General features: G+C 39.4%; 1 long non-coding RNA gene across 1 annotated transcript; it reads left to right on the plus strand.

The window, feature by feature from the left end:
- The first annotated feature begins 10,356 nt into the window (after positions 1 to 10,356).
- On the plus strand, positions 10,357 to 10,906 carry LOC143112866 (uncharacterized). Its single transcript, XR_012984803.1, has 3 exons — positions 10,357 to 10,418; positions 10,509 to 10,677; positions 10,875 to 10,906. It is a non-coding gene; the product is annotated as an uncharacterized LOC143112866 (long non-coding RNA).
- Positions 10,907 to 11,417: the final 511 nt, after the last annotated feature.

Consider the following 11,417-nt stretch of genomic DNA (forward strand, 5'->3'; position numbering starts at 1 on the left):
CATTCCTATTGGATAGTATAATATTAAGACAATTTGGACTCCAAAAGACTTGTAGAACTCCAGAGCTGTAAAAGGAGGCAGAATATTTAAGAATCTTTGAAAAGAATTGCAGTACATAATGTAATGCCCATATTTCTCCAGAAGGTGGGAATGGCAGGCTGCTCAAAGTGAGTTGTGGAAATTCAGTTGTTTGCTTTGGGAAATCAAGATAGATTGCATATATAGCCTATATTTATATTTCAAAGGTAAAGGTGGGTGGTGTTTAGAATATAAAGGTGAGTGGTGTAGAATATAAAGGTTACTGGTGTACAATATAAAAGTAAAGGTTACTGACCAGTGTAAGGTAAATGTGACTGGTGTTTAGAATATTAAGGTAAAAATAAGTGGTGTTTAGAACATTAAGGTAAAGGTGACTGGCGTTTAGAACATTAAGGTAAAGGTGACTGGTGTAGAATATTAAGGTAAAGGTGACTAGTGTAGAATATTAAAGCCCCGCCTATGCAGTTTTGACAATTTCTTCGCTGTTTTCCAATCTTTGCAGAGCTCCCCCTACAGCTTCAGAATATATATTTTACGACACTACTCAATAGGTCAGTCTGTAGTTTCCTCTTTCCCTGTTCCTCCAACAATGGTTTACTTGCTTTCTGGTTCTTTCCGCTGGCTCTGCCATGACGAATGTCTGAGACACTCCGCTGTGTGTAATGCAGTAAATCAATTCGTTACATCACGAGGCCGCGAGATGTCCTGTCTCTGAGGCCAGCGGCTCGCCGGCCCAAGGTTGCAAGGCTGGTTTTTCCTCTTACAGACGCTAGAGGGAAGCGAGACGGCCACCATTCACCCCAGAAAAAGTCATATAACCATTCCAATGACTCCGAAGCTGTTAAGGTAAATTACATTTTTTTCTGATTGCTTAAGCACATTTTTGTAACTGTTTTTTTTTTGCAAAACTCTACACACAAATAGGAAAACCTTTCACCCAATCAGCAAAACATTGTAGTTCTCTTGCAAAAGCTACACTGCTTAACTCTTCACACCTTCGTAAAAATGATGTTTTCGTATCAAACAGTAAACACAAGCCATCACAATAATAAGCACACAATGTGCCAACTACACACTGATGGTATGAATAAAAAACACATTTGGCTTTTGCTTTCTCTGTGCACAAGGTAGACTATGTCAGTTTGAAGTCATACTTTTGTCATAGTTCTGTAAACATACAGGGATCCAAACTTCAAGTATTGGAGTATATTTACACACATCAAAACAAACACAAGTGTGTTTTTCCGTGTCAAAACACAAAATAGCAATTTCACTTAGACAAAAAAAATCAGTCTACATCGTGTCGTCTCTCAAAATTTCATCTACATCACATGCAATGTCCTAGTCCAAGGCACCGGGGAAAATATATTCTGGGATGCCCTATCCAGGCCTGACATGACAATATCCCCACATGTAGACTGATTTTTTGCCTGTAAAAGGGCTATTTCTTTCTCTTCTTACCCTTCCTCTTCCCCCTCCTCGTCCTCCTCTTGCTCCTCCTTGTCCACTTCCTCTAACTTCACCTCCTTGTCCTTGTCATCCTCTCCCTTTCACTTCTTCACCTCTGCGTCCTCTTCCTCCTCTTCTTCCTCCTACTTCTTCACCCCCACTTCCTATTCTTCGGCCTCCTCTAATTCTTACTCTCCTCACTCTTCCTGCTCCCTCCATTGTACCCATTGTACATTACCTGTGGCTTATTTATAGTGCTTATGCTGATTGCAAAGTGAACTAATTATCTAAAACAGTTTTCACATGAGAAAGTGTGCCAGAGAGTTGGCAAAATAGTGAAAATAGCCAGCAATACATGTGTATAGATTTGCTAGGAGTGTGTTCATCATTTGGAAATTGAGTGTAAAGCACTGAGTTGTGTTTACAGTTCCGCAAAAAGAGTGTTGTGCAGTGGATTGTGCCTACAGTTGTGCAAAGTGTGTGTTACAAAATTACAAACTGAGTACAAAGCAATGTTTGTGCTTTTTTTTTTTTTTTTCGAACTCAGTGAGTGGTTTTGCTATAAATATTAATAGTTTTAGAAATTGTGCTATAAGAATCACGGTTGTGTTTAAGCATTCAGAAAAAACTGTAAGCTAAAAAACCTGCATAGTCCCCCTTTAACGTAAATTATTAGAATATTCATAATTTTAGAATAAATCAGTAGTAGAATATTAAGGTAAAGGTGAGTGTTGTTTAGAACACTGTTTCCCAAAGTCTGGGTCGCGACCCACGGGTGGGTCTTAGGAGACTTTATTTGGGTCGCCAGCACAATTTATGTTGTGTTATATAGGCCTATACCATTTGTCATTTGATACCAGGAAAGCTAACAGTTTTCTATTAGGATGCAGTTTACTAACTACCACAGTCACGGTTTTGTCATAAAAGCTCATGAAACTGGGGGACGAACGCGTCGCAGAGGGGGTGCCAGAGCATGGATATCTACCCCTCAAAATGAAACCGTTCTGTGGGGCGCCTGCCATGTACCTCGCAGTTGCAAACTACAAGGGACATGAATCCGCCTATTTGCACTAACATTAACAGATACCAGCTCCTCAACTTTACTGATTAAAATCTAGTGACCGTGCTGTCAACTAAAGCAGACATCCATAGACCGGACATAAGGCCATTCAATTTGCATGTAGATAGTTTCGATTGTAGATGCAATCTTTAAAGTTAATAGCAACCTCACATTCTTATTTCTGATTTAAAATGCACAACAGTGCATTATATTAGGCTACAATTTAAATGGACATTTTAAACACTGTTCCTCTCGTTTTCTACACGCTATCTCCAAAGTAAAGGCGCATTCTTCCGGCTATTGCGCAAAAGCCTCTTGTTCTGATATAACGACTATACAATATAATATAATACAACAATACAATATAACGACTTGAGTTATTTGCTGTTTACATTGGAATTGACGTCCACAGTGTTATGGACCCATTTGTCTGCAAAGCAACGTAGCCTACAACATTTTTTTTTAGAAATACAGGAACAGCTTACTATGCTGACGAATGGTGACTGCGCAACATGCGAGAATTTCCCCAAACTCTCGGATGCGCATTAAAACATATCTTTTCAGTAGTCATTTCCATCTTTTCACGCAGGTTCTATTTCCATGTTCAAAGCAGGATCTATCTATAGAGATCCTATAGCAATGTATGGTTGGGGGAGGCATAGAAATGTTGGAGAACCTGTGGCCTAAAACAATATTGGTGGTTGCAGGGTAGATTTGAAGTGAAATGGGTCGCGATGGTCTGTCATTTTTAAAAAGTGGGTCCCCAGAAAGAAAGTTTGGGAAACACTGGTTTAGAATATCAAGGTACCACTACGGACAGGGACGGAGACTGTACTTCTTCCTGAGGAGGCTGCGGTCCTTCAATGTTGCAGCAAGCTCCTCAGGATGTTCTACCAGTCTGTTGTTGCCAGCGTCCTCTTCTATGCAGTGGTATGCTGGGGAGGAAGTACACAGAAGAAGGAGGCGGGCGAATTGACAGGCTGGTAAGGCTCTGTAGTGGGAGCTGAACTGGAGTGCATCACTTCAATTCTGACAAAAGGACCCTGAACAAACTGATCAACATCTTGGACAATGAGTGTCACCCACTCCACAGCAATATTGTTAAGCAGAAGAGCCTGATCAGATGGAGACTTCGCTCACTGCCTTGCACAACAGTAAGACTGAGGAAGTCATTTGTCCCCAGGGCCATTGAACTGTTCAATGCTTCACTTAAGGGAAGAGGAGAGATAGACTTCTCTGCATAGTCTGTCTGCCTCTTCACCCCCTCCATGTTTGGCTACTGTCTGTCCACTAGCCACTTTTTACCACGGTCTTTCTGCCTCACTGTTTGCGTGCTATATTAGCACATATGCACAACCCCTCCCTCCATGCCACAAACGAACTGTGGCCACACTTATACCTTTTCTTGAAATAGTTATATTTATATATATATATACTTATTCTTGCACTGTTGGACTTACTCATTTGCACTATCACCATGAACACTATCACCATTGCACTATCACCGTGACAGTCACTCACACAGAGCACCTTACCTTACCATATGCACAGAGAATCACAGGCTCAGTCCCTGCCTCAGTCATTGCAAGCGCCTCTTGATTGATTAATCACCACTATGTGGATACTATTTTTAGAATTGATTTAGATTTAAGTGTTAGTATAATTTGTATTTTAGTATATTTAGTATATTCTTTATCTTCTACTGTCCTTATTGCTTAGTTGTGTTATTATATTATATACTTTTAATTACTTTTTCTGCTGATGATGGTAAAAAGGAGAATCACAAATGATCAGACAAGTGCTCTCTTTGAGCAAGCACTTTCACTAAAGTCAGGTAAACTGTCAGACTCTGAAGACTTATTTGATCACTTTAATGCAAAAATGACAAACATTATGGATGACATTGCTCCATTACAATTCAAGAAAGTTAAGGACAGAAAGCACCATGGAGGCAAAATCCAGCAGTTAAAATTCTAAAAAGAGAGTGTAGGAAGACTGAAAGAAAATGGCGTAAATACAAACTTCAGATCCACTATGAAATCCATAAAGAGATGCTCTGCACATATAACTGAAATATGCAAAGCAAGACAGTCTTTCTTTTCTAACATTATCAATAGAAGTTTAAATAACACTCGTATTCTATTTTCAACTGTTGATAAGTTAACAAATCCCCCCTCACAATTAGCACCTGAACTTCTCTCAACTAATAAATGCAATGAATTTTCATCTTTTTTTAAAGGTAAAAAAATCAGACTCAACATATCTACTCAATTACAAATTCAACAACCTGAACTTCCAGCAACAAACAGAGGGAAACTAAACTTGATGTCAGAGTTCAGCTTGATAGACTACGAAACACTTGAAAAAACGGTACAGAATCTCAGCTCTTCCACATGTGTCTTAGACACTCTGCCTACCAATTTCTTCAAAACTGTTTTTCACCTCATAGCAGCGGATGTCCTTCAAATTGTAAATGTATCACTGCTGTCTGGCACTTTTCCTAAGTCACTGAAAACAGCTGTTGTAAAGCCACTTCTCAAGAAAAATAACCGGGATGCCTCCATGCTAAACAACTACAGGCCCATATCCAATCTACCTTTTATTGGCAAAATTATTGAAAAAGTAGTCTTTAATCAATTAACCACCTTCCTAACATCAAATGGGTATTTTGATTACTTTCAGTCTGATTTTCGGGCAAATCACAGCACTGAAACAGCTCTCATTAAAGCTTCCAATGACATACGACTCAACACAGATTCAGGTAAAACATCAGTCCTAGTGCTACTTAGTGCAGCATTTGACACTGTTGATCACAATATTTTACTACAGACTAGAACACTGGGTTGGATTTACAGGCATAGTTATCAGCTGGCTAAAATCATATCTACAAGAAAGGAGCTTCTTTGTTGCCATCGGAAACTGTACCTCAACACCAACGTCCTTGACCTGTGGTGTTCCCCAGGGGCCACTATTATTCAACCTCTATATGATCCCACTTGGACAAATCATTCAAAATAATTTGATTTCATATCATAGCTATGCAGATGACACACAAATTTACTTAGCTCTATCACCAAACGACTATGGTCCTCTTGAAGCTATGTGTCAGTGTATAGAGCAAATGAACACCTGGATGTCTCAATTTTCTTCAGCTGAACAAAGAAAAAACTGAAGTAATTATATTTGGTAAAAAGGAGGAAAGACTTAGGGTTGCCACTCTCCTTGACACAAAAGGGTTGAAGTCAAAGGATACTGTTAAAAATCTTGGTGTATTAATTGACAGTGATCTCAATTTCAACAGCCACATGAAAGCGATAACTAAATCAGCTTTTTACCACCTCAGAGGGCTGATGTCAAAACATGACTTAGAAAAACTCATTCATGCATTTATCTCCAGCAGGGTTGATTACTGCAATGGACTGTTCACAGGCCTTCCTAAAAAGACTATTAAACAGCTTCAGGTGATACAGAATGCAGCAGCTAGGATTCTAACAAAAACTAAAAGAACTGACCACATTACTCCAATTCTTAAGTCCTTGCACTGGCTTCCAGTAAGTCACAGAATTGACTTTAAAGCAAAAATATATTTGCAAAAACACGTTTATTTATATAAATTTGTTTATTTATTTGTATGTCACATTTTTATATTTGGATATTTATAAATGTATGTATATGTATATATATCCTTTTATATATATTTAAATCATTTTGAGACAATCCTCACTCCATAATAAGATACCATGGTGATATAGCGACACTAAAACAGATCCACTTTCGTGTCACAGCATAGCCTGGCTTTGAGCGCAACATACCTCGCTAACCCACTAATCGAGATTCGTAGTACACCCCACAGGCCAGGATCTATTTAATCTCATCCCTTATCTCAGTCAGCAGTCACCACAAACGGAAACCAATAGTTATTCCACTGCCCACTACACATTGTTATCACATATAACTAGACCCACTGTCATTATTTAAACGTTTGTGATCATTAATTAACATTTACATATCACGCCATTCCCGACCTGTCATGCGACAATGTGACGTCACGGGAGTGCCTAACCATTTCGCGCGTGGTGGTCGCGGCACTAGTTGCAATATTCTCCTAAACAGAGGTGTTGCTGTTTGTTCTGTTGTGAAAGCGCTATCGCTACCTACTTCACACCGTAGAAGAAGCAATGAAGCCGCTCTAGTTGCCATGGTGAATCTGTGATCGGTGGCGGGGTCTATTTGAGGGAGCCGTGAGCGCGCACTTATCCAGGATGGGTTTCTCCTGGCTTGATGAATCCGTGTCTGCTCATCCTGGCTTGCTCGTTGTGCAACCAATTAAGCCTGTACGCTCTTGTTTTGGATTCATTGAGAGCAGAGGGGTATTTCACAAAGGCAGAATTAAGACATCCAAGATAAGTGATAAAGCGAGGTTTGACATAGCGTTGTCTGGTCATCCTAGCTAAACTCGTTTCACTAACGCCAATCCAAGATGAGTAGGAGCGACTATGTCAAGCCAGGTGTAAGTAATTCAGGATGTGTGCGCGTTCTCGTTTCTGCTCCAAAATGCCCACGGTTGGAATAAAAAAGACGCGGAAAATAGCGTCATTCACACAAAGTGAACAACCGCTTTTGATATAGACTAACAATGAAGTAAAGTTGTCATTTTTGGAATGGGGAATCATGGCTATTTCTGTAAAACAGCGGGATTAGGCGTGGTAGACCAACTGAATGCAAATTTACGTATGCACCCACGTGTGAGTGCTTTCTTGTCTCGGAACGCAACGTCATTAAGAAAGCGCTTGCCACTGCAAAGATACACATAGTATGATATACCTTAATCACAGGAAAAATGACTGAGCATTTTTTCCAGAGTTAAGACCATTTTCCTCAAAGAGAGTACATTTGGCTCTATAATGAGTTTGGAGAGTAAAATGTTGAGTAAGAGAAAGAGCAAAGTCACAGAGTAACTGATCAATAGGCGGGGCTTGTCAAAGAAGTTAAGTTTCGTTTGTCCGCCATACTGTTCATCATCACTGCAGTTGAAGTGGATTTGGAAAAGACGATTTTGCAAGACGTTAAAAGGTAAGTAGTCTTCCAATCTCTCAGTTTTTACTTTCATATTATGTGTTTGGTGTTTATACAAATTCGCATACACTTTCCTTGTTGCCCCAGTGATTCTCGTTTTAACATAGACACAAGTCTACCATTAGGTAACCGTGGTTTACATTTTGTGCTGAACAGGAATAACTTAAGTGTTAACGTAGAAAATTCATCATATAGAAATGTCATCAAATAGAAATTCCTCATACTCGTTCATTCATAGATACTTTGTGAGGCTTTAATTGCTTTAAGACTAGCGAACTAAGCAATGTGGCTGTTATAGTCATTATAGCAAACGTAGCTTAGCATTGGGTGATGTTCCTGCTAGCAGCTAACGTTACATATGTTTTCCGTAATGATCTGCTCGTCAGTGTGGCAGGTGTAGTGGTTAAGATAACTATATTTAGTCTCTCTAGACGAAGGTATAGGATTGTTGAACGGTACATGAATGTCAAATAACCGTGGTCAAGAGCTAGGTAACGTTAGCTCCCATATTTGCCATGTTTTGGACACCATATGTAAGTGACTCTAAATAGAGTGAAGTGGTGTGCTACCGTAACCAACTGTGATGTAGTTGATGAGGAAAGGCCATAGTACATAGGCCCATAATCACATTAATGTTCAAAATATAGGTTTTTACTTAATAATATTGGTTGGGTTTATGTTGCAAGGACGCCAATTGACAGCAGAAGGCATGAGCTTTTTTCAGGCATGCTAACGTGCCTTGTACTGGGCACCGCATGTACTTGACTCTGAATAGAGTGAAGTTAACGTGGCGCTATTCCCTTAATCCACTCCGATGTTCTGGATGACCAAAGAGCACCATATTTTAAGAAAGCCACAATTAAAAGTTACTTTTTGCATTAATGACTGCAGCATTTTGTCTAAGAGTGTTGATCCTCTTATTTTTTCCCCCAGGATGGAAAACCGCAATGTTGTTAAAGTGAAGTTCAAAGACCACAAAAAATATGTTTTTTCTCCAACAACATTTACATTTGAAGCATTTTTGGAATGTGGTGAGAACTTAAATATTTGTAATAATCACATTCATATTCACAAAATATATGGACACAAAATATGGCTGTGGTTATGTCATGTTTCAAACGATTTGTCTGCCTTAAGTTGCCAGGAAATTTGACCTTCCTACAATGGATTTTAAAGTCTTTGATGACTCAAAGACAGAGGTTGATCAGGAAGCATTTGAATATTTGATGATGCAGCCAGATGTTGGTGTCCTGGAAATTGTTATGTCAGAGACAACTTTTGAAGGTAAATGTGCCTTTTTGTGTTCCTTTTTCATTTTATGCTTACCGTTGTTATCTGTCTATTGATCGTCGTTTAGTAGCATGCTGCTAACATGGTATTTAAATGTAAGACCATTGACTTGATTCTGTATCACAGATTCTTTTAGTTCAGACTCCCTTGCTGGTGCTGAGACTACTTCTGGGTCTGATGACACTGTGATATTGACCAGAAGTCCAAGTGAAGAAAAACGAATGGAGGAACGTTGTCATGCCCAAGTAAAGTTCATCAGTCTTGCTTTTGAATTGCATCTATAGGTCCTTACAATAGCGAAGACATTTGGGTTTTGTAATTCATTGTCATTTGTCAATTTCTTGCATCTTCTTAATATTGGACATGGATGGTCGAAAACATCTTAAAAGGAAGCCCAGGAGGCGACAAGATTATGAATGAATATGCTCGAACGAAGTGTTTGTCAGATAGCAGAAGACGTGACCTGGTGAAGATCTTGGTTGCTCATATGACAAATGAACATGGGTAAGTAGTTAGTACAGTGATTTGTAAACCGATGGTTATGATGCTCTGGGTTCTAGTGTGTGTGTGTGTGTGTATGTGTGTGTAGAACAAGCCCACCTCGGCGTTTGAAGGAAGACTACGCAAAGGGGATCATCTCCCTCTTCCCCTATTTGGCCGACCCCAGGAGCAAGCTTGGTTATGTAATTGTCGTCTTTTTTTTTCTTCTTTTTTTCCCCCCCTTGACTCTATAAAGCTTAACCAATATGGCATTTGTTACTTTGGTCTTGCAGTGTGTAACTACCCTTTGTCCATTTGTTATGGTAATCATAGGAGCATTATTACAATGCAGAAGATGGAAGTGGCTATTTGGCATGGAGAATTAAAACGCTGCAGAAAGAAGCATCAGATGGACGACTTAAGCGCCCACGACAATCACAAACAGGTGCATTTGATGTTGCTTATTGCTTTTATTAACTTGTGTTCCGGCCTTGTTTTAAACATTTTGTTGTGGTTTCAAAACAACGCTTAGCTTGTTGTATATTATATTCTTGTTACACTCATTTAGAGGAAGATTAATCCAGGTGAGACTAGTCAAAATTCTATCAAGTCATATTGTGATTGTGGCGTATTGATTTTTCTATTCAGTTAATATTTTTCATAGAGCAAAGCAAGGTTTAAATGACTGCATACACATGATTTTCAAGTTTTATCCAACCCACTTGTAGTTTTGTGAGTACACTGTTCTCTGGAGAGAACAGTATCAAAGCACTGTTGTTTCATATTTTTTGTGATTTCAGGCGGGCCAACCGTGGACAGAGATCCTTACAAAGAAGATAACTGGTTGAGTGATGAACGCCAGTGTCAGGAAGCAATAGCTCTGATGAAGCACACAGCTGATGAATCCGTGGTGAAGGAAAAGATGAGGTTTACCCTGGTCTATCGTCAGAAGATTTTACATGATCCTGACAAGTCATCTGATATTCTAACCATTTTCCCACGATTCATGGACATACCTGGCCTGGTGAGTCTTACAGTAGACATACACATTTTAAATTCAGTGCTGTATCTTTGCAGTAATCAATAACTTGTTTCTATTATGTCTTTTTTGTAGATTGAGCAGGATTTTACACTACTTTTTGGTGACTCAACTTCTGCAAAGCTGTTGGAGAAATGGTCCACCAACATAAAACCAAAGGTCATTGCACAGAGTCGTGGCCTGACACAGACTGGGGAGCTCCAAGACCTCGTCCAGAATGCTGTAGCTACTGAAATTGAAGAAGGTAACTATAATGGCTATGCCGAAAGACATTTCACATAAAAGTCATTACCGGAATTGTAGACAAATGAGGAACCTAAATCAATGTGTTATTGGTGAGTGGCTAAAGTTTGTTTGAAAATGCTATTACTTAACCGTAAATGTAGGCAAAGGAGATTACTGGGGTCTTAGACCAGTTCATTTTGTTTTCTATTTCTCCAGGTTGGGACAGTGACATGTCTTCCATTCTCTTGCTGGTCCACCTTCTACCACCTTCGAGTCAAGGGCGCAAAAGACCAGGGAAGATTTCGGCTCGACACGCCTGTGATTGCCTAGTGAAATTCATCAAGGTGAAGCTATAGCACAGACTAAACACTTACGTTTAATGATGCTTAAGTCCTTTTGAAGTTTTTGAACATTGTACTCTTCATTTCCTTGCTTCCTGGAAAAAAAAGATTTCCTTCCTGTAACTAAGATTTGATTTGTATTCCAACGTGTAATGCTTCCATGTCATTGGAAATGTTTATAATAGTTTCCAGGTCATTTACCTTATTTAAAGCACAGCTATTTTGTCACACAAAACTGGTAAGCTAGTTCGTGGTAGAAATCCTCACTCCTTATTCAGGTTGCCTGCTGACATTAGGTCACATTTGGGTTAACTGTTTTTTTTTTTCTTTTCTTTCACAGACTGGTGTCAGCATACAGGGACATTTGGAGGGCATCACACAGAGTGTCCAGCCATATCTACTTGCAGCCGGACCGAAG

This window comes from Alosa pseudoharengus, unplaced genomic scaffold (genome assembly GCF_046254945.1).
Source record: "Alosa pseudoharengus isolate Yale_2024_CS ecotype anadromous, Long Island Sound unplaced genomic scaffold, YU_APseudo_1.1 YU_APseudo_1.1_scf_8, whole genome shotgun sequence".
NCBI classification, from domain to species: domain Eukaryota; kingdom Metazoa; phylum Chordata; class Actinopteri; order Clupeiformes; family Clupeidae; genus Alosa; species Alosa pseudoharengus.